At 44.6% G+C, this 20,723-nt stretch overlaps 1 long non-coding RNA gene across 1 annotated transcript; it reads right to left on the bottom strand.

The window, feature by feature from the left end:
* Positions 1-19,413: 19,413 nt before the first annotated feature.
* On the bottom strand, positions 19,414-20,546 carry LOC309502062. The gene is made up of 2 exons (XR_014207113.1): positions 20,122-20,546; positions 19,414-19,624 (listed from the first exon to the last, which is right to left on the bottom strand). It is a non-coding gene; the product is annotated as an uncharacterized lncRNA (long non-coding RNA).
* Between the last annotated feature and the right edge of the window lie 177 nt (positions 20,547-20,723).

The following is a 20,723-nucleotide window of genomic DNA, read 5'->3' as shown; positions in this document are numbered from 1 at the left end:
GAACTAGACTGCACACTAAAGGAGACTTGAACTAGACTGTTCACTAAAGGAGCTGGACTGTGAGCTGAGGAGGCTCCAAAAAATATATATAAAAAAAAATAATTGGAGATCAAACAGCTGGATAAAACTGATCTCAGTATGTGAACTTATTTAACCAAGTAACACTTTAGTATGAATATTTATTAATGCAACTTTGTCTTGCTCTCTTTCTCCCTCCCATCCCACAAAACCAATAAAACAGTTTGAGACCTTTCTTCAGTTTCAATGTGCTTTTATTAAGTGTAATATTGTATGGTGATTGCATCTACATCTGCACCAGCTGGGTGGTCCGCTCTGGTGACTCTGAAGCACCGAACAGTTGAAATGTGCCTTTAGGAGGCCAAAGGTCATCTCTATCTTCACTCTGGTTTTACTGAGGGCCACATTGAAGCGGTGCTGTGGCCCTGTCTGAGGGTCATGATAGGGGGTTATTGTGTAGGTTTTTCTATCTCAGTTCAAATTAAGTGTTTTGTACTGTACCAAATTTAACTTGCTTTCCTCAAAGCGCTGACACAACAAAGACTCACGGAAAATTGAGTCAAGCACTGGAGCCAGGCCATTTGGCATCCAAACTTGTGATCATACATTCATGACCACCACAAGTCGTCTGCAGATTAAATGTTTAGTAGATCATTGTTAAATCTTTTATGTTACTATTAATTTAAAGATTCATATCACAGAAAATAATCATCTCACATATTCACATCTCTACCTGAACATTAAGGCTGTGATAGGACTTCCTATTAACATAATCTGCCTCATGTTCCCCTAGAGCAGTGGAGATTCGAGCAATAGACTGCATACATGTTGCAATGACTCTAGGGAATCCTATCATAAGATTAACAGAATAATAATAAAAAAATATTTAAAATAATTCTTAATATACATATTACTTAATACATATAATACATATATATTGTGTTGTATACAATACATGTATAGTATAGTACATTTGTGAAATTTGCTTTTTAAAAAAAAAAAAAAATTGTGTTCATGTGATGTCACCCTATCAATATATCTTACCGGCAATTTTATAAAAGCTCTCTTTTATGGACATGGTCGATAAATGTCCGGGGAACACTATTAATGAAACTATTATGTACTCCTGCAGAGCGACCATGCGAAAGGTTCGACAAACCGTGTTTTCCCCTATAGCTTCTGTGCGTCACCCACCGTGCAGGAATGTACCACTTGCAAAAAAAAAAAAAGCAACGCAATATTTGCGGTACAGTAAGTGCATGAATTCGACGTGTTCAATTATTTATGTGCGGCTCTAGAAGTTTGCAAAGATAAGACATTCCTTCCGCGGAAAATCTGTATCTTTCATACAAATAACTATCAGGAAAGGCAAGGGGATTTTGTCTGGCTAAAAACTCTTTCTCTACGAAGTGCTCGTCTAACAATTTGTGCTGAGATGTCACAGAATTTGGAAGAAAAGGTGAACTCATTGCAACAGACACTGGGAATAAGTTACGTCACCTATATGTTTCTTTGCTCTCAGCTGATTGGTCAAACTTCAGTCTGAGATCTTGAATCCAGAACATAACCTGCCCCGGAGCAGGTTAGCCGTGCAGCGTAAGATACCATGGCAACGAACTCCGATTAAAGCCAAGCTACTTTCATAGTACCTAAAACCCAGGGTTGGCGGAAACTAAACTGAAACATAGCTGGCCAGCCACCTAAACCGGCTTCATGGTACAGGCCCCTGGTGGAAACCAGAAACGTCATCAACAACTGACAAACAACAAAACTCCCGTCTGTCGCTGTTGGTTTCACTGCTTTCAGGTAAGTTTAGTCAACAAAATCTCACAAATAATACACACAAACGTCCCTGACACATTTCTTACGTGTAATTGACACGCTTCTGTTGAATATTTACTTTAAAGAAATGGTTTTGTGTCTTTGAAAAAGTCCGTTAGCATCTAAGCTAACCGGTTTCAGAAGAGAACGTTAGGCCTAAGTTACGTTAAGTTAAGGTCTTATTTATGAAAGTTTGGGTTCTCTTACGAGAGGTCTCTCGTACTGCGTAAGATATCTTACGCTCGGGGAAAATCCTTTTCCGCGAGATATTGAAGCCAAAAATTATCCTTAATTTTGTAATAATGCAAAACGCGTTGCAGCAGCAATGCAGACATAGGCGAGACAGCTCGCGCGCCTATTGGCTGCTCTGCGGCAACTGCAGCAGCCTATCGAGCGAGGCCTGGCGTGACGTCAGACCCAATCAGGGCACTTCGCGCCCGCTGCGTCACGTCCCGCCGAAATGGGCGTGGTCTAGGCCTATAAATATCGCTCGCAGGCAGCTATTATCTGATTTTTCATCCTTCAAGCGAAGCACACGCATCGCTGGAGCTGGATTAGAAGCCGCGCCGTCGAGAGAGAGCACCTTCAGCGGGACGAGTCACTGAAGTCGCTGGCCGCGCCGCCTTCCTTGCCTTCCTGCTGCGCTTTCCGGCATTATATCCTTTCTCTGCTACTGTGTTTATGTATGTGTGTGTGCTCGCCGCCGCGACACACACTCCCATTGCACTAAAAGAGCTGGGCGTCTTTTTCAAGACGCCCCTTTTCCTGATCACGCAGCTCTCGCACTCGCTGACGGCGACTGCCCTCACTGCGAGTTAGGTACTGCCTATGGTGACTCTGAGGACTCACCTGGCATCCTTCTCCGAGACTGCTCCTCCGCCCCCCCCCCCAACCCGCAAAGCTTGCCGGTTCGCCCGCTTGCCTTGCCTGCTTGGGGGACGATACCTGTTCTCCCTCTGTTCGAGCCGCGCACACCGCGCCGCTCACAGAGGATGTCAGGAGCGGGCGGTCACGGGGCTAGCTTTCTCTCTCCCTCTGTTCAAGCCGCGCAAACTGCGCCGCTCACAAGGGAGGCTGGAAGCGGACGGTCGGGGTTAGATTTTCTTTACGTTATAAGAAAGCTACCCTGCCTTCTGCGCCCCATTCATGCGTCACTCACCGGCGAAAGGAGAAAGATGTGTTTTTTAGTCCCTCCGAGGATGGACTGACCTTCAATTTCTCATACATATTCCCAGTTCCCTGATCGTGCGACTGGAAATATCAATATTGCAGCAGGCGAGCCTGTTTTAATACAAGCGCGCCTGCAAGCATACGCCGAAGAAAGCATGTGACGCTCTTATATGCTCGTGCATCCGAAAACCTTTGCGTTCCCCCCCCTGTGGCTCAGTGGCGGAATCATTGGTTTTTCCCACGAGAGACCGGAGTTCGAATCCCGGTCTAGCGGCAGTTAAAATTATGCCGCCAATGCTTCGCTCTGTCAGTTCCCTGAAAAGCGACTGCAGACGTGCATTTTGCAGCCAACGAGCGCGTTGCACAACCCGCTCGCCTGCACCCAAACACCGTTTCTATGGTTTCCGTGCATCACTGGCGAAAGGAGAAAAGAGCGTTTTCTGGTCCCCCCGCGGACGGACCGACCTCCTCTTTCTCGTACATTTCTCATTCCCCTCTGAAGTTCGGGCGACTGGAAATGTCTGTATTGCAGTGAGCAAGCCTGTTGTAATACACGCATGCCTGCAAACAAACGCCAGCACGTTGACGCTCTCTTATAATACTCGCGCTAACTGAGTTACAATGTGTCTCCCCCTGTGGCCCAGTGGCAGACTCTCAGGTTTTTGCACGCGAGAGACCCGCGTTCGATCCCCGGGTCTACCGGCAGATAAAATTATGCCGTCAATGCTCGCTCTGTCAGTTCCCTGAAAAGGCGACTGCAGATGTGTATTTTGCAGCCAACGAGCGCGTTGTACAACCCGCTCGCCTGCACCCAAACACCGTTTCTATGGTGTTCCGTGCGTCACTGGCGTAAGGAAAAAAGGGAGTTTTTCTGGTCCCGCTGCGGACGGACCAACCTCCTTTTTCCTATACATTTCCCATTCCCCTCTGGAATTCAGGCGACTGGAAATGTCAATATTGCAGTGAACAAGCCTGTTGTAATGCACGCAGGCCTGCAATAAACGCCAGCATGTTGACGCTCTCTGTTTCTATGGCAACTTCTCGCTCGTTCAGTTCCAGTAAATGTGACTGTTCCAGTGTATCCTGCAGTAAACAAGTCGGTTCTGTCACCCGCTTGCCTGCACACAAACGCCGTTTTTACGGCTACCCAGATAAATCCCATAAGTGTGAATTTTTTCTGGTGTCCCGGCCACGGCCGATGGTGCTTTATGTGTAAGAAGAATGCCCACTGCCCAGTGCCCATCTCTACACACAAGCACAGCCCGTCACACAGGGCTCGCGCACATGAATCGGCTCAGACCGATTGCGCTTCAAACATGGTGAATGTGCCCACTAACACCACGTTATGCATGTCTCACGGTTTCTGTAAAAACGAAACCAACGTGCACTCGCTTCACGCAAGCGAACGATGCTTTCGGTGTGATAAATGTGCCCGCTGTCCCGCGCCCACATCCACACATAGACATGACAGTTCCCACGGGAACCGCCCAGCCCTCCCCCTCGCGGTTAACCACCGCAGAGGAGTCGAGCGCGGGCAATCTGCCCGCTGTCATCAGCGCGCCCCATGCCTCAAATGTCACGAGCGACACGCTTGTGTTACAGCACACCGAAGCTTCTCCATCGCTGAGCGAGCGGAGCGCGCTTCGTATTCGACCCCTAGCTATCCATGCAGACGCATGGGCAAAGCTACCCGGGGTTTCGAAGTGGGTGCTGAACATTATAGAAAGAGGCTATTCGCTGCAGTTTCGCCGACGCCCTCGCCGCTATGTGGCGCGCGTCGAGACCACGGTAAAAACAGAAGTAGCACATCTACTTCGAGCCGAGGTGACGAAACTATTGAGCAAAGGGGCCATAGAACCTCTCTCTCAAGATCAGAGCGAGGGAGGGCTATACAGCAGATACTTCCTGGTACCGAAAAAAGACGGGGGTCTCAGACCCATACTAGATCTAAGGCAACTGAACAAAGTGCTTGTGAAGCGACAGTTCAGGATGCTCACGACCAGGCAAATCCTTGTGCAGATTCGCCAAGGAGATTGGTTTGTGTCAATAGATCTGAAAGACGCGTGTTTTCAAATACAGATAGCGTCACGTCACAGGCGATATTTGAGATTCGCCTTCGAGGGCCAGGCATATCAGTACACAGTCCTGCCGTTCGGTTTGTCCCTAGCACCCCGTACATTTACGAAGTGCATGGATGCGGCGCTCGCACCCCTCAGAATGAGAGGCATGCGAGTGCTGAACTATTTGGACGATTGGCTGATTCTAGCGCAATCTCGCGCAGTGCTCATAGAACACACGACCATTTTACTCGATCACCTCGAGGATTTGGGTCTGAGTGTCAATTGGGCGAAGAGCTCCCTGTCTCCCAGTCAGAAAATATCTTTCCTGGGCACAGAACCGGACTCACTATCCATGATAGCGCGACTATCACAACAGCGCGCGGTAGACATTCGACGCACAGCGAACTCTTTTCGCTGCGGCGCGTCTGTCCCGCTCAAGAGATTTCAGAAGATGCTAGGTCTCATGGCCTCAGCATCGTCAGTGCTCCAGCTGGGTCTGCTCCGCATGCGCCCGCTGCAGTTTTGGCTGAAAGCGCGAGTCCCACGCGAAGCGTGGGCACCCGGTTTGCTTCGCCTCAGGGTCAATCAGAAATGCGTTACAGCTCTGAAACCCTGGAAAGCGAACGACTGGTACCAATCAGGTGTAAGCCTGGGGACTTCCCCGAGGGTGAAAGTGGTGTCCACGGACGCGTCCACCTCGGGATGGGGAGCGCTGCTCGAGGGCAGACCGTTCTTCGGCCAGTGGTCAGAACGGGAGAAGCTCCTGCACATAAACTGCCTCGAAATGCTGGCAGTAGACAACGCACTGACGCGTTTTTGTCCCCAAATAAAAGGTCACCACGTCTTGGTCCGTTCGGACAACATGTCTGTGGTGTCCTACATAAATCGCCAGGGCGGCATCAGATCCGAGAAACTGTACAGGCTGGCAGAACGCCTCCTGGTATGGGCTCAGTGCAACCTGCGCTCGCTCAGAGCAGCGCACGTGCCAGGGATCATGAATATAGGACCAGACAGACTGTCCAGGAACAATGTTCCGGCAGGCGAATGGTCTCTACACCCACAGACAGTCCAACTGCTGTGGAAGAAATTCGGCAGAGCGGAAGTGGACCTGTTTGCGTCTCAAGAAAACGCTCACTGTCAAGAATTTTTCTCCAAGAGCAGGAGCGCGCTGGCCCATGTGTGGCCCCGCCGCCCGCTCTATGCTTTTCCCCCCGTCTCTCTCCTGCCTCAGGTGATAGAACGGATCAGGGAAGAAGGATGCTCAGTACTGCTGGTAGCACCGTTCTGGAAAAACCAACCTTGGTTCCCAGCCGTGATGCAGTTAGCAAGTACTGCCCCGTGGCCAGTACCAGTGAGGAGAGATCTCCTCTCACAGGCCCGCGGCTCGATCTGGCATCCTCACCCGGAACTATGGTCCCTTCATGTCTGGGCCATCAACGGGTACATGTTGGACTCCCTAAAGGAGTATTAAACACGATCACGCAGGCTAGAGCTCCGTCTACAAGACGACTCTATTCTTCGAAATGGTCAGTGTTTTCGGGCTGGTGCACAGCCCGTGGTGTGTCACCCACAAACTGTGATGTGACGGAGGTGCTTTCCTTCCTACAAGAGCTGTTGGATGGGGGCAGGGCCCCCTCCACGCTCAAAGTTTATGTGGCGGCTATAGCAGCGTTCTCAGAAACAACGCTTGGTCAGTCAATAGGAAGGAACGATTTAGTCATCCGCTTCCTTAGAGGAGCTAAGAGACTGAATCCTCCCAGACCTCCCTCAGTCCCCGTATGGGACCTTTCTACGGTTCTGGAAGCCATGAAAGGTGCGCCATTTGAGCCTTTACAGTCAATCGATTTGAAACACCTGTCTTTCAAAACGGTGTTTTTGCTGGCTCTCGCTTCAGTGAAGCGCATAGGGGATCTGCACGCGCTCTCTGTGAGCGCGGCGTGCATGGAGTTTGGGCCCAATGACTCAAAAGTTATACTCAAACCTAAGCACGGTTATGTTCCAAAATCCCTCAACACACCGTTTAGGGCGCAGATTATCTCTCTGTCAGCCCTACCGGTCCCTGATGAGGAAAGAGACGCGAGCCTCCTTTGCCCAGTCAGGGCATTACGAGCTTATGTGTCTCGCTCGTCTGTTTTCAGACAGACGGAACAGCTCTTTGTTTCGTTTAGCGGACGTTCTAAGGGACTAGCCGCGTCGAAACAGAGCCTATCCAGATGGATAGTTGATGCTATAGCGCTGGCATACGCCTCCAAGGGCATGCAGTGCCCTTTGGGTGTCAGAGCGCATTCCACAAGAGGCATGGCCTCTTCGTGGGCCTGGTCAAGTGGGATTGCCTTGCAAGATATTTGTATGGCGGCAGGCTGGGCCTCCCCGTCTACATTTATAAGGTTTTATAACCTAGAGGTTCCCGCCCTGCAGGCCAGGCTGCTGTCGGTCTAAACTACCAGTATTATCTGACCTGATGCGTTCAGCTCAGAATGCTGCGTTTACTGAGCACAGCTCAATTTTCGACAGTTTAAAGCTGGGCAAACTGTGTAAGACCCACATTTTTTCCCATCAGTTCAGGCCGTACCCCGCCCTGTCTGTATGATGAAATTTGCGTCCCTTCGACGCTACTTTATGTGGAAAAGTGAGGCTGCACCCCTCCTTCTTCCCGGACTCTCTGTGAGTTCACTGAGTGATTGTGCACTATATGTACCCCGGGCTTTCGCCCTTGGGTCTTTGGTGTCAGATCTCAGCATGCACGGCGTTTTACACTGGGTCCCCTAGCGTAAGATATCTTACGCAGTACGAGAGACCTCTCGTAAGAGAACGTACTCGGTTACTAACGTAACCTCGGTTCTCTCTAGAAGAGGGAACGAGTACTGCGTATCTTGCCGTGCATGCACACGCTCTGGTTGCTTCGATGATGAAAAACCAGATAATAGCTGCCTGCGAGCGATATTTATAGGCCTAGACCACGCCCATTTCGGCGGGACGTGACGCAGCGGGCGCGAAGTGCCCTGATTGGGTCTGACGTCACGCCAGGCCTCGCTCGATAGGCTGCTGCAGTTGCCGCAGAGCAGCCAATAGGCGCGCGAGCTGTCTCGCCTATGTCTGCATTGCTGCTGCAACGCGTTTTGCATTATTACAAAATTATGGATAATTTTTGGCTTCAATATCTCGCGGAAAAGGATTTTCCCCTAGCGTAAGATATCTTACGCAGTACTCGTTCCCTCTTCTAGAGAGAACCGAGGTTACGTTAGTAACCGAGTACGTTTTTATGCATTCTATAAAGGGGTGATGAACTGAGAAATAAAATTTTCCTTGAGCTTTTGACATATAAGAGGTCATCACACTATAAGAAAATCCTGTAAGTTTCAGAACTGAACACTTCCTTGTTAGTCCAATAAAAGCTTTTATTGGCAGCAGGCACAGCGAACGACAGGTTTTTCAAAGTGGGGATCTATGACGTCAAAGGGTGTCAAACCCCGCCTCCGCAGAAGAAGATCAACGCCTACTTCAACACTGCCCGTTTAGCCCCGCCCACCGATTCGCACATTACATGAAACTCATCATAATATGCAAAACTGTTGTCCAATCATTGCAGTGGGTGTTTACTTCCAAGTCTTCAATGCGGCACGCCCATAAAAACCGAGCGTTTCAGGAGCTAGGCTCAAAACCAGGGTAGAAAATAGCCTATTACTTATTCATTTTGATGTTTTTGATGTAAAAACCAAGCCAACGTCATAAGTTGACCTCAGACAACAATATAAAAATATAAAAAAAGCCAGTTCATGACCCATTTAAAGTGTCAGTCATGAAGGATTTAACTTGAAGCACTTCTGCTGAGTATCATAATTGATTTAGTTTCTTCCATTAGAAAACACTTCCCTATTGAGTGGATGTGAGTGATTTTTCCCTCAATTTTCAAAAGCTTGATTCCTGAAAGCTTGTTAGTAAGAGATTCACTATGATTGCACATTTCCTCATTTCCCATCAGCATTAATTCATTATGAATAATGCCACAAACCATCTCTAATATAACACGAATGTTTACTGTTTCCTACTGAAAGTATCTGCACAATATCTGTGACTATCTGTGAGTTGTATATGCTATTTAGTCATTGTTTAATTTTGAAACAGATTTCGGTGAACAAAAGCGAGGTGACGGCAGCACTCGGGTCACAGAAGTCTCTTCTCCAACTGAAAATCACACGCCTATCATCAGTTATCATGCCAATTAAGGACATAAATGTGTGACTTAGGGCCGTTTCACACCTACCTTGTTTGGTCCGGATTTTTAGGACTTTTCATTTTGATCTGAATCAAAATTACAGGTGTGAAACCTCCCCCGGACCACGGTCCGAACCAAACAGACGAAATTTGGTCAGAGGAAAAGATCCGATCCGGATCAAACTGAACAAAGGTTTGGTTCGTTTCTAGTGTGAACGCATTTTCTATATGGTTCGGACTTTTAGACCATTTACAGGAAGTTCCGGTGGTTCCGGCCTAGCCGAAGAAGACAGAAGATAGCTGGAAAAATTATATTTTAGAAACGGTTTCTATTTTTTTGCGATGTCACGGCTGGAACAACAAACACAAAGTGTGGCAATGATAATGTCATGTTCTGTTTTATGTGCTTAAAACGTGTCATGTGACTTTGAATATCATTTAGTGCTCCCAGCTAGCCTCGCGGATAGTTGGTGCTGCAGAGAGTAATGCAATAATAACAATATAGTTGCAACGATATGCGTATGTTTATTCATTATTGTCTAAGTTACCCGCCGAATTGACAACACGCTGACGTCAGACACACAGATTTCAGCTGTGAAAACGCCCTTAAATCCCGACTAGCATTCATTTAATTTCGAATTTTAGGACATGAATGTGTAACAAATTAGCTCAAGGGGGAAATATTAATAATAGCCTATGCCGTCACTACAGCTGAACCTGTGTATAAAAGAGCGCCTGTAGTGACGTCATCCACTTCTCTGTCTGAAAGGGGCGTATCACAGGCATAACTTGGTTTCCGGTGGTGTGGGGCGCTCCACGGCTTGAGCGACTCGCGGTTAAAGGCTGTTTGTGTTGGTTTTCTGTGTGTTTTTTTTAAGTCAGAGTTCGATGCAAAGGTTATGTCAGTTGTGCAGCTCATCAAGATGCATACGATTTTGAAAACTTGGACTATGTTTCTGTGGATCCTTTTGTGCGTTCAACCTATATGGTCGTGCTGGAGCTCATCGGCAGATTCACAAACCATCAACTCAGGCATCATGATTTATGCTCGGGCTGATCTTCTAGATCTGCAACAAGTTTCATCTAATATACCAACATCGTCACTTCTGGATTTAATCCCCAAGCACTTGCTGAGGAAAAGAATCCGTCGGTAAAGGGGATCAAGAGGAGGAATCAGGAACAGGGTGAGAAGACGGGGAAGTAGGCCTCCAATACCTGCCGTTGTCAAATGTGCGGTCACTGCGGAATAAAATGGATGAACTTTCCGTGTTGATCAAAACTGATTCAGACTATCGGAACACGAGTTTGATCTGTTTCACTGACACATGGCTGTCTGAGGTCACTGTATTGAACTTGGATGGATTTACTTTCATTCGTTATGACTGGGACACAAAAAAGACACGGAAATCGATTGGAGGCGGACTTTGTATGGCGGTGAATGATAAATGGGCAACTAATTTTACGGTGCGTGAGACCGTTTGTTCACAGCATTATGAAATTATGACAGTGTCGTGTAACAAGATATCTCAAAGGGGAAATATTAATAATAACTCATAATTATCAATAATTATTAATATTTGGGTTAGTTAATTGGATTAACTTGAGGTAGCTAAATTAATATTACAATCAATTAATCAGTTCCAACGAACTCTTTTGATTATTCATTTATTCTAAGAAAAGCGTATCTTTCATGGCCACCGAAAAATAATTATTTCTTAGCATGTACAGCGCTTAGAGCATGTAACAAGATCAAGATCGTAAAATGGACTTTGTTGCAAGCAGAGAATCAGAACCAAATACATATTGTGCACAAGTTTTATTAACTAAATCACAAACATAACTAAACTAAACTAAACAAACATACATACATACATACATACATGCATACATGCATAGGTAAAATGGAAGCAGGAAAGCAGGAACCGGAAGCAGGAAATGGACTATGGAAAAGATCTATTTAACTATGAAAAGAACCATCAGCTTATCATTTTCAGAGCACCTCATTAAATTGATACTTGCATGGTCTGTGCAGGAGACACAATTCTTGAAGTGGTTGAAAATTGAGTTTGTTGATGGGTCCGTGAGTGTCAAATGTCACTGTACAAGTTGCAATCGTTTTCTTCTCTGCTGGATGGAGAAGATATGATGAACTTGCATGGTTATTTCAACGCTGTTTCATGGCGTTGAAAATAACCATGCAACTCCTGAGGTTGTCCTTGATGCTGTTGTGGTTGAGAGAGTCCTCTCTCTCCTGAATGAGCACATGGCTGGTGTTGTGAGTCGAGGCCTGCTGCCCTGGGGCCTGCTGAGGCCATGCTGGACAGCACGGCATCCTGAACGTACCGAGAAGGCCAAGAGTTGATCGTTGCCCATTCAGTGATGGTAAGGTTGCAGTTTTCTGGATTGAAGAAAATAGAGTCTGACTCTGTTGGGAGAGTGAAGGCATAGCAGGCGGTGGTCACAGCCTGCCGGGGGGTGCCAACAGACAATCAACCTGAAGAAGCAGCAGTAGAGACCAGAAGAAGAGAAGAGGGTCACTGTGGATTTGTCTCTAATAAAGCCTGAGAATGGCCCCAATCCTGGGAACGGCTGGTTTTCTGTGCAGCCAGACGGTGCGTTCGGCCCTATGTGATCCAGCGGGGAAGCATTCTGATGACATGCGAGAGGTGCGACAGAGCGTGCAGGTGACCAGATGGATGGAATGGATTGTCCATGGTGGAAGCTTGTTAGTAAGAAGCTTCTGTGGATGTACGGGGTCGACGTAGAAGTCCGAGCTGTTTGATGACTGGGATGCAGGATGGAATGGAGTAGTTGATTATTTCGACCAGTTGCAGAGTTGAATATTTGAACATGATGCCGAGCGAAGGGACTGAGAGCTCCGTGATAGCAGTTAGCCGTGGACTAGGGGCACAGAGGTGGATAACTGATGTGAGTGCCAAAATGATCCACGGTGTGACAGGGGGAGATGAAAGTCCAGTCTCGATCACGGCTCGCATCTGGTGGAGATTGCCTGTGAGAAGGAGGTAGGCAATTGGGTTAGCCGCTGTAGCAGCTAGGATTAGCCGCCACGCATTGGGTGAACGAGTGCAGCCAGCTAGCGGCTAACCGACGAGGTGACAGTCCGGTCGAGGACACCAAGTGGCTTCGAGAACCAGCTGAGAGGCTGTCCAGATGTAGAGAGGCTGTCCAGAGGTAGAGAGGCTGTCCAGAGGTAGGGGTACAGCAAACACAAATAAACAGGAACAAGAGAGGCAATAGCAGACGGAGAAGCGGCGAATAAACAGCGCCAGTGTCCTCTCACGCCGAGCGATCTGAAGTAAAGTAGCCTACATTAATCTGATTAAACTTGATGTGTTTTATCGAGCTGATGTAAGCGTTGACAAGTTTGCATGGATTGCCTCAGATAATTTGCGTTTGAATAGTGCGCGCTCTCCTTGGGCGTGTTCACATTAGCAGATAATTTGCTGAAATGAGCTGAAATGAGAACGACTGACATCTCTCTTTTCATACATATTACATAAACAGAGAATATTTGTTTTAGTTTTGAATTAGATCATTTAAAAGCAGACAATTAATTGGTTATAAAGATATATTGCTCATGCCTGGGTAACTAGTATTCGCTGAGTTTGGTTTAAGTTTGAGACGTACTTCAGAAAAAAAGTTCACAGAGACGCAGAGGCAGAAAGCACACCCTGTTTATTTTCCTTATTTTCCAAAAGCACAATGTTTTGTTTCGATTGTAAGTGGACACATAAAAAAGTAGACATTTAACAGTTTATTTTTTCATATTTCTTAAGTCTGTATGACCATAAATGACAGAGTATTTTAAGTCTATTTTGCTGCTATCTGAAAAAAATTGAGCGAAACGCGCCGGCACGTTTGCCGACCCAGGAGGTTAACTGCTGCGTTTGACACTGTGGACCATGAAATCTTGATCACTTGTTTAGAGTGGTGGGTGGGCATCAAGGGCATAGAATAGTAACATGAAATAGTTCAGGTCATACTTGAAAGGTCGGACCCTCTGTGTCAGCTGTGGTGACACTGAGTCCTCCTCTTCTCCTTTCTCTTGTGGGGTCCCTCAGGGTTCAGTGTTAGGCCCTCTTCTCTTCTCTCTTAATTTGCTCCTGCTTGGTTCAGTAGTCAAAAAGCATGGCATGTCATTCCACTGTTACGCGGACGATAGCCAGAATGATATGCCTCTTAACAACAATGACACTGTTGGACCGCTACTCGAGTGTCTTGAAGATATAAAGGCCTGGGCCCGTATTCATAAAGAATCTTAATGCAAAGAGTAGCTCCTAGTGACAAAATTCTACGAAAATTCTTAGAAATGTGGGCGTTTACTCTTAAAGTTAAAGAAAAAATCCTAGTAAAGAAAAAAGTTATTCAGAAAGCATCTTAACCCTTAAAAGAGGTCTTAAGGTCAAAATTGTTAGGAGCATGGACGAGGACTTTTAAGAGGCTTAACAGTTTCTTTAGCAGAGGAGAAAATGGCAGAAAGACGAAGAGGGAGAAGAAATGTGTTGCAGACAATGAATAACAGTGAGTTAATAAGACGCTATAGATTAGATCGTGCAGGGATCATGTTTGTGACTGATCTTATTAGAGACACGCTAACATCTCCGACACAGCACAGAAATGCCATAGCGCCAGAAATGAAAGTAATCACTACATTACGATATTTGGCAACTGGGAAAATTCCATGTTTGATACATTAAAACCAACATTCAAACCACCACTTAAATAGACATGCCAGCAATCAGTGTAATTGGAAAGAGTGGAACAATTTTTATCATTCTAAGCCAATCAAATACCTTATAGGAAATTAACAGCATGGTATATAAAATAAAAAGGATTTATATACACATATATAATGTGTGTGAGAACGGTCAAATAGGAAAAATGATGCATGTAATTTAGAATAGAATAGGCTTAGAATAGACCCTATACTTATAATCACTTTTTTTTTTCCTTCTTGGACAACCAACCAATCACAGTCTTCAAAAGATTGTGTCATACATAGCAACGGGGTCAACCCCGCCTCCTTACTAAGATGAAAGTTTTTGGCTTTTCCTTACTCAGAGTTGCTCTCAGATCGGTCCCGAATCGCTTTTAAGCTAAGACTCCTACGTAAAAGTTTTTAAGCTAAATTAAGAGTTTTCTTAGAGGATTCTTAGAATCTTTATGAATACGGGCCCTGGAAGTTTCACTGCAAAAGACAGAAATTATGGTTTTTGGTGGCACCATTGGGACCCCTCCTGTTGATTTGGGTGCCTTGGCCCAGTACTCCAAGACAACCATCACTAATCTAGGGGTTAAAATTGATTCGGACATTTAGCTCGACAGTCAGATCAGGGCAGTCGTTAAATCAAGCTTTTTATTATTGAGCACTTTGGTCCACTTCGGTTGTTTTAAAGTGCTTTAGAAATAAAGTTTGATTGATTGATGACACATACTGTCAGGATTGAGGGATGAGGTCAGGACTCAAATGCAGAGCAATTTATTAATAGTAAAAAAAAAAATGTTTTGACAAAAACTAAAAGTACCCAATAGGGGAAAACAAGACAGGCAGTAAGACAGGACTTGGCAGGATCAGGACACATGAGGGTACCTTAGACGACGAACTCACACAGAACTCTTTCTTCATGAGTTTTATGGAGGTTTGGCAAACCAACTTAAAGGTGTGTTTCTGTCGCCTACTAGTCTGGAGTGTGAAGCGTACATAGGTTTAACTATCTAAGAATATGACAAGGGATAAGAAGGATAATAAATGGTGAAGAAAACAATGTCTTTCTATTACTCCTGTCTTTTTTAGATACTTAACCTTGCTATTATCCTTGGGGTTAATCTGAGAATGAGACCTCTAGTGTCGACCCTCCCATTGTCCCTCAACCACCAGCATTACCTTGTAACGGCCTTTAGAGCAGTTACTCTGGTTTTGAGCAGTAGTACCACTACCATACTCTAGGGGGGCATGAAGGGTTCCTGAAGGAGAGGAACATGTCATTGCGTATGCCTCTCGCTTACTCAAAGGAGGTGAAAAAAGACATACAGAAAAAGAATGTCTAGCTGTGGTATGGGCGGTGGAAAAGTGGAGACCATACTTGGAAGGAAGTCCATTCGAAGTTGTAACGGATCATGCTGCCTTAACATGGGCCTTTCAACATCCAAAACCATCGTCACGTCTTATTCGTTGGACAATTCGTTTGCAAGGCTTCCATTTTACAGTAAGGTACAGAAAAGGGCAGTGTAACGTAGTTCCAGATGTGATGTCTCGAAACCAAGTACCCAATAACGCATCTGACTCACGACCGTTGCCAACACCACTGCTCAATCATGTAATTTGCCAGTAGACCTTACCCAAATTGCAGCATCACAAAGCAGTGACAGTGAAATTCAAGAGCTGATATCTAAAGCTGGAAAGCAGACATCAGTGGATGTTACTCGAGTGCAATATGTGATAGAAAACGGTTACCTGTTTCGTAGTGTTCCTGATGGGAAAAAAGGCCAAAAGCTCCAGCTGGTCATACCCGAACTCCATCGACAAGTTTTCTTACACTACGCACACGACAATCCACTTAGCGGCCACTTGGGAAAGTTAAAAACTCTGCTAAGACTGTTGGAGACCGTATATTGGCCCAGTATTTGAGGCGATGTATGGAAGTATTGTAAGAACTGCCACACCTGCCAAAAATTCAAACCTTCTCAGGAAAAGCCGTCTGGTCTATTGCAAAGCACCCAAGTTGTAGAACCAGGATACATGCTTGGGATTGATCTCATGGGTCCTTTCCCCAGGAGTAGCAAACAAAATGAATATTTGCTTGTGGTGGTGGATTATTGCTCAAAGTGGTTAGAGCTGTTCAGTGGCGGATTTAGCAAATCGGGGGCCCAAGGCGAAGGTAGGCTATGGGCCCCTCCACATCCAATCTTTAAAAGAGAACGAAAAAATATGTAGGCCTACAGACTGAATGGTGGATAGGCAGGTAAAGCTAATCTACGGGGAAGTAAAGGTTAGAGAGGAGAAAAAAAAACATCCCCTTTAAACCCTGCATAGGCTACACTTCTTTACTCCTAAACAGAAACATGTTACAATGTTTACATGGTACAATTTCTGGTAAGCTATGTTTTCTTTTCTTTTTTTTTCTTTCTTTTTTTTTTTTTTGCTTGACAAATTTCACCATTTCGATTCAATTCTTGTGATTTGATTCAATATTGACTCATTTGGATAAATATTAGGTAAAGTTTCACAAGATATGCATTACTTTTTCTCAAGAAAAATAGCCCTATCAGATGGTATAATTTAAGGTTAAAATAAGTAATATAGTACACATATTTAGCCAAATACTCTCTATAGCTCTTTTGTTTCTAGCCAATTAAATGGCTTTCCTGAGGTAAATGTTATGTGACGATTGTTCTCCAGCTGTTTTACCTCTTTCCGCGGTTAAAAAACACTTATTGATCGATATTATGAATGAGGAATATACATTTCGGTAAGTTATACTTTATCTTTACTGTATCGCTATAGGAATGTCACATTAAAACGACAAAACGGTATTTATTGTTTGAATTTCGTAATAGAATTGACAGAATCTGAGAGAGCTGAGATTTTTTTCAATATCATGATTCATAAGTAACGTTAAACTGCTCAGTTTTGTCTGTCGATCTCCGTGTCCTCTGCACGATTTTTCTGTGCGTTGGACGTTGTTGTTCCTGATCTGTATCTTACAGTAGCCGTAAAAAAGTTTGTCATCTTTGGCAGCGTTCCCAAATACTTATCAGCGTCTTTTCACTTATTTCTTTTATTTGAGCCGCTTGGGTAACTTCGAAACTTTACATTTTCGCGTTTAGACTCGTCTTGCTCAGTTTGTGTATTTCCCAGTCCTCCTGTTACTGCGTGTTGTTTATCTTTTGCGCCGCGCACCTTTACAGACTTTTTGCTTTCCTCCCGCTTCCTCCTTTTTTCAGCACCGCTTGGGTAGCTAGCTTCGCATCATTTTTACTCTGTCACTCACTTCTTTTTCTCCGTCAGTTTTTTGGCACAGCCTTGTCACTTTCGCAGATGCGCAGTAAGTGAGATAATGGAATAGTCCAATGTAGTGAGGCGGGGGGGGGGCCCCTCCTGCGACACTAATGATTTGATAACATTTTTCGCAAATGGTGTTTTAGAAATATATAATTTTTTTTTTTTTTTTTTAATTAAGCATTTAATAGGGCATTTTGGGGGCCCCAAGGTAGCTCGGGGCCCAAGGCAATTGCCGACCTTTGCCTAATGGTAAAGTCCGCCCCTGGAGCTGTTCCCGTTAAGGACCGCCAAGGCACCTCACATTGCCAAAATACTGATAGAGGAAATCTTTACTAGATGGGGAACTCCTGCATATCTAGTGTCAGATAGAGGAACACAATTTACCTCTCAGCTAATTAATTCAGTGTGCAAACAATGGAGAGTTGTGCAAAAGTTAACCACTGCTTATCACCCACAGACAAACCTCACTGAACGAGTAAACAGGAATTTGAAGACCATGATAGCATCCTATGTGGAAGAGCATCATCGCCAATGGGACAAGTGGTTGGCTTAATTTAGGTTTGCTAAAAATTCGGCCTGGCATGAAAGCACTGGGTTTACTCCTGCTGAGGTTGCCAAAATGGAAGGGCCCTGCTAAAATTGTTAAGAGATTAGGCCCCGTAAACTACCAAGTCTCACTAATGTCTGATCCATCCAATCTTGATACCTATCACATTCAGAATCTTAAAATTTGCCATGGTGGGCAAATTTTCCATTGAGCGGGGGGATATGTAACGACCTTTAGAGCAGTTACTCTGGTTTTGAGCAGTAGTACCACTACCATGCTCTAGGGGGCTCTCCAGACTACTCTTCCTCTGGATAAAAGGCAGGGAGAAGTAGAGTTGGAGTATGTTTGGTTGGAGAGAAGAATGGCCTCCTTCAGCTAACCTTATATTCAAGCTGTGTCCCAATGTGAAGGCTGCATCCTTCGAAGGACTGAAGACTTCAAGGATGCAGCCTATGAGTCCTCCGAAGGACGCACCATGTAGCCTTCATAGGATTTCCTAATTGCGCAACCAGGTGTTTCTGATCACCGCTCCTCAACGGTGCGAGAGGACAGCTGCCATCCTGATCATTCATTTGATATAGCCTAATTGAGTAAACAGCTATGGAGCCAGAATTGGCTATTGTCATTTTTATGTTTTATATTTTACTGGAGGACATGGTGAGGATGTTTCAGCCCCGGCGCTGCCGGATCATGTATTTTCGGTTTAGCCCTGTTTGAAAATAAAACCCAATTGAATATAAAAAAGGTCCAGTATTTCTCGCGCTCGTCATCGGCAGCTGTCACGGTTGCCAGGCGACAAGAACAATCCTCCGTAGGCTAGACCGGTCCGAGCGCTTCAGATGCGCCCTTTGATATGGGACATATCAAACAAATATGAGACTTTAATTTTCAAACTGATATGGGACTTTAATTTTCGGAACTGCATATTTCATTAAATATTCACGTACAAATGTGAAGTAACCTACTGAAGTACCTTTTTTTCCCTCACATATGATTTTACATTAAACTACACAAAAGTATATAATGTAACAACCTTGAAAATATTCATAAGTAAAATGCAGGAGTAGCATAATTATAAATACAAACTATAATAAAAACCCTGACAAGGAGTTTTTTCCCCTGCAGAATACATACCTCTAGTTTTACTCTTGATACTAAAAACTTGTTATTAAAAGTACTTTTTTCAGAAATTACTCTTTTTGAAAGTCTAATTATTATTCTAATAAATTCTAATAATAGTCTACATCATTTTTTTCTTATTTTATGTACTGTAAATGTTTGTTGATTTTGATATGTTTAACGTATGTTGTTAATAGTTGGAAAAAGTAATTTAATGTAGCCCGTGGAACAAATGATTTTCATTTACCAATTTTATTTGAAAAAAAAAGATATACAAGAGTTTGTTTCATGTAGAAATTATGACTGTCAAAAAAATAAACAATGTCCAGAACAATTCATTCTTTTATTTACACATTTAAAGTTGCATAAAAGAAAATGTACAGATTTTCTTTCCTTTTAAAAAATAGTGAAAAAAGTTAAAGAATATGTAGAAAAATATATATTTTTCAATCATTTTCTCAAGAAGAGAAAACAGCCTGTCCATCCTCTCCCTGCTCTCTTCGCCTCTGCCTTGGTGCTGGTGCTGCTGGTGCTGGCTCCTCCTCACCGTGGGCACCCACTGCTGAACTGGGCCCTGAGGACAAACCAGGGCCGAGTTTCAGCAGTGGGTTTCCCACTCACACCCTCACCTGTCCCAGGACACTTGCAATCCTAAGGGCAGAGCAAATTAACCATGGCTTGTTAACAACAACAGCACAATACATTGCAGATATTTTTACACAATATTTTTTTTCTCCTGAATTGCTCTAAAAAAGCTTAACACAGGGGTGCAATCTTAAGTGCATTCTTAACACTGCAAAATATGACACATCAAGACATGCATACAAAATACTTAAGAAATCATATTTCTACTCAAATTTGGTTAAAACCACATAGCTTTCATGACAGCACTACAAAAACACATCAAAGTGAAACCCCATTCCCTTATCAACTGCTTTTCTTATTGTTGTGGGCTTTATAGGGTGAGTGATATTTCTTATAATACACAAGTGAGATAGACTAGTGCAAATATTACAAATAGGTCGTTAAACTAATATTAGCACACGTTTTGCCTCAAACTACCTGACAAATGAAGTTAAGATGAAATTTATAATAAACTTTAACTCGGTTTCGCTAGCCATTTAAATAAATGAAAACATAATACTTACATTTAAATGTGAATTTGCTGTCCACCACCGATCTCCAGTCTCGGCCGCCTTTAAAAATAAATAAATAAATGCTGTCGTCAACGGCGCGCAATGATTTATGGGGTAGAATAGGGTAGGATGGGCCGCTAAGTGTTCATTTATGTATCCTTCCTTTCACGGGGAAACGAAGGACGCATTTGGCGTCGCTTTTGAATCAGGGTAGCCTTCGTCGCGCCGCGATGACGCAACCGGCCTTCAAATACGGACTTCGGAGGATGCAGAACTGAATTGGGACAGCCTTCATCGCGCCGCGGTGACGCAATCGGCCTTCAAATGCGACCTTCCAAGGATGCAGCCTTTGAATTGGGACGTCCTTCGTCGCGCCGCTGTGACGCAATCGGCCTTCAAATGCGGCCAATCGGCCTTCAAATACGGCCTTCGGAGGATGCAGCCGTCACATTGGGACACAGCTGTAGAGTCCGGGTTGAGAAACTGTTGTTTTAAGCTCATCCAAGTAAGTGTTGTTCATTTTGTGTTGTTATCATTGTTTTTGCTGGGTTACGTCATTTCATGTAATATGTTTGGTGTTAATGTTAGCCTGTATGTTTTTATTTAGAAGGACT

The sequence above is a fragment of the Leuciscus leuciscus genome, assembly GCF_965113295.1.
Source record: "Leuciscus leuciscus genome assembly, chromosome: 6".
NCBI classification, from domain to species: Eukaryota; Metazoa; Chordata; class Actinopteri; order Cypriniformes; family Leuciscidae; genus Leuciscus; species Leuciscus leuciscus.
Note: the sequence above shows the minus strand (reverse complement) of the source record. Positions and strands in the feature narration are given on the sequence as shown.